This window comes from Thunnus thynnus, chromosome 4, assembly GCF_963924715.1.
Source record: "Thunnus thynnus chromosome 4, fThuThy2.1, whole genome shotgun sequence".
Lineage (NCBI taxonomy): Eukaryota > Metazoa > Chordata > Actinopteri > Scombriformes > Scombridae > Thunnus > Thunnus thynnus.
Window position 1 is genome coordinate 7,047,351 of NC_089520.1, and position 3,639 is coordinate 7,050,989.

Here is a 3,639-nt window from a genome sequence, read left to right on the forward strand (position 1 = left end):
TTACTGCTTTTAGCAATTTTCCTGCAACCCAGTGTGGTGTCTCAGCCCCAAGGTGGGAAAAGGATGCTCTAACCCTGAAACAGAGCTTTTTCAAAGTGAGGTCCACAAAAATCTCCACACTCTTGTCGTCTAAAGCTACAACTGGACCTCAGAAAGATAGAAGTACAAGAGCACCAAACACACACACACACACACACACAGAGCAGGCTATCCATCTTCATTTAGCTGTTATTCCCTGACTGCTGCTGTATGAGGACTAATGTAGTGTGTAACCCTCCATGGAGGACAGAGACGAACACAAGCAAACCTGTTATCACCTTTACATTATATGTTCTGACATCATCAAAATTTACTACACTAGACTAATAAAATACAGCACAAAACCATCATATGTATGGATTGTTTTTCCTTTTTGCCAGTGAAAATGTTCTTGTTTATTTGCTTTGAGTTTTACACTTATTTTTTGAAGTAGTTATGTGGCTAACGGCATTTCTTCTGACATGAGGCAGTGTAACTAATGAGTTTAATCTCTAGCTGATCTGTGGTTGTACTGAGCGGCTCCCACCGTATTTATGTGTGACTGGATGAGCCTGAAGCTTAATGGAGCTGACAAAGAGAAAAAAGAGGAGTGTAATGTTTAATGTTCCCTTACCTTTTAAGAATGAAATGTAAATACATCACAATATGCTCAAAGGCATCCTATCAAAAGCTACAAAGTTTAGCGTACTTTATTACCCTACAGCCATTGTATCCATCAGTACACTGACTGTGTAGGCTATCTTAATATACTTTATTTCTCAGTGTTTTGGAAGAGGCAGTTTTCATTTGACCCACATTAGAAATATTACTAGCTGAAGTTTGTGATTTCAGTCCCCCTCTGTTCTGCTAGAAGGCATCTGAAGTTGTAACCTAATTACAGATGTTTTAATAACCAGACAGTTTTACAGCATCACCCTAAATATTCTTTCATGGATACATATTAGAAACATATCAAACATCACTGTTAAAAACAAAACAACACATTTTATTTTACCATTTTGTACAAATCCATTCCAAGTTTTCTAGGAAGGTTTCTCTAGACCTACAGTATCCCCCCATTGTTTCCAAAAGACAGATAATTTGCATTTAAAGCAACATTATGCAATTATTTACCTTAAAATAACAGCTTCAAAATCGTTTTGATTTCTTACTTGTAATAATGAGCCTGTTCTTGCACTATGTAACTTGGGTTGAGTGGGTACAATCTCCCGTGAGAAGTACATAACGCTTTATGGCACTACGTCACATAACACCAACTGTGGGTCTTCAGCCAGGTATAAAAAGAGGCTAGCTTGGTATTCTCAGTATGGACATCATGGCAGAGGCGAAGAGACAGAAGAGGATGTTGACGAAGGAAGCTAAGAAATCTCGGACTGGCTTTTAGTTGTTGGCGAGGGCTGTGTGAAGTAAAAGGCTGCAAGACAGACAATGAGCTGGCTACCTATGTCTTGTGTTGTTGCACTCGCTTGATGTTTGGCTGTTAGCAAAGTTGTTGACTCGCTACTTTTTGATCATAAGCCAAGTGAGCCCATTTTGACAGAGGTTTAGCTGCTAGCTAGAGCTAGGTGATGTTAGCAAACTTGCTAGATAACACACTTGGACATTGGTAGTGGTAATAAGTGCTCTTGCGTCGGTTGCTGTCTAGTTATGTTGGCTAGCTTGCCACCTAAATTTGCATTAATTTGTGTAATGGAAAACCAAGTTTTGTAAGGTTAATTTAGTTGACTAGCTTTCTTGGTCTTTGTCTAGCATCTAGCATCCCCGGCATTCCTATATGTCATAACCATGTCTTAGCAGCATATTGTCTCTGGTTCAGGTTACGTTAGCTTAGCGTGCTACTATTCCGAGTTGTGTGCAATGCTTGTGAAAACTTTGACTGTCGCATGGCAAAAAATGTCTAAGCATGCATGTTTACTTCAAGACACAACATTGTTTTGTCACCGCCAAGTGTTGTTTGTCATTAGCACATCCATTACATCTACAAGATTGTTACAGAAACCTGAGATTCTATCTTTTCAAGTCTAGTTTCACCCTCACGTTGCTGTTGTACACTAAATTTCATGCTGTGTATAGCTATAAGCATACTGACTTTGCCCTTTTATTCCAGCTATCAAAAGCAGCAAGTAACATCTACTCCCAGCAAGGGATAACTACCATCGCCGCCTATGTTAAGCATTATGGCAGAGTTGGACCATGTTAGGTATGTTTTCCTGGACTAGAGTTTCTAAACCAGTCTTTCAGGACATTGTAAGTTGTTAATATGATCTCTGTTAATATGATTTATCTTTTGATCATGGATGAAGATTTTCCTATCCAAGATGTTCAACCATTGGGCAAAGAAACAGAGGAGGTTGGTGTGTTAGAATCCAGGTAAGTTTGCCTTACATCTGTGACTGTGATACATTGTTTTGTTGAATATATATATAGTGTGTATATATAAATATTTTTATTTCCGTTTTATTTGTTTTGTACGTGTCATCCCAGTTTATGTACAGTATTGACATAGATGATTACTGGGAGGATCTTGGTCAGAAGTGCTGGGGAGAAGATGGGGACAGCTATTTTACAGTATGTCTCACTTACTAGTTGCATTTCAAGTAGGATTACTGCTATCTTGTAGGGTGATTACAATGACAAACAGTTGGGTTTGTCAAGTGAAGACAACATTTAATGTATTCATGTAATTGTTTGTTTTGGGTATCAGAATGGAATCAATTAATGTACATATTTTGCTTCTTTATGCAGTACTGCCTCATCTAAAACCTTCCACATCCACCAACTCCATGAAATAAGCATGGACGAAGCCGTGCTTGATGTGTCAATGCCCCATCCTTCAGACGAGGACATGCAAGTCATTCCTGACCAACAAAAAGTTCTTTGTGAGAGTGACTTGGTTGGGAAAAGGGCGAGCATCACTTATGACGACGATCAGCATTAACTCGCCATGTTCCTGCAGCTACCAATGCAAATGGACAATTACTCAAACACAGTGACCAGGGCGGCATGCCCTGGTAAACCTCCATTTCAGGTGACCCTGAAACCTCAGTGAACTGGAGTGGTATTGGAATAGATAAGACGAGAATAATTACTCCACTGTGCTCTGTGTACTGACCTCGATAGGCTGAAGGACCCCCTCCCCCCTTTTGTAACCCATTGTAGACTGTACTAGGAAGCTTTTAATGGAGAAATGAAAGACTTGACGTGATGCCATTTGGGGAAAAAATAGTTAATGTTTTTATTGTGGTCTACTGTTGGAGAGTTGTGTGTTCAGCTCCCTCATATTCTCAATATTCTGCCAGTACCTGCAGTCACAGTTGCTGGACCTGAATACACAATTTATATGCATGTAGGAGGGGAGACATAAATATGCCATTAGAATGATAATGCCTGAGTGCTTTATGGGGTTAAATACAAAGAAAATCTAGGTTGGTTAGAACAATAACAAAAACCAAGATTTGATTAAATAAAGTTATTCTACACGTCTGATATGACTAAGACTGAAGATGTATTAAAAACTTGCCTGTAAATATCTTGATTTTTGGACTTACAAAACATGACTTTTTCTTCACATTGGAGTTTTGCCCCTTTGGATACAGTTTG

General features: G+C 39.0%; 1 long non-coding RNA gene across 1 annotated transcript; it reads left to right on the plus strand.

Moving 5' to 3' along the window:
- Positions 1-1,100: 1,100 nt before the first annotated feature.
- LOC137182222 (uncharacterized) lies at positions 1,101-2,599 on the plus strand. Its single transcript, XR_010928289.1, has 3 exons — positions 1,101-2,239; positions 2,343-2,409; positions 2,524-2,599. It is a non-coding gene; the product is annotated as an uncharacterized lncRNA (long non-coding RNA).
- The last annotated feature ends 1,040 nt before the right edge of the window (positions 2,600-3,639 follow it).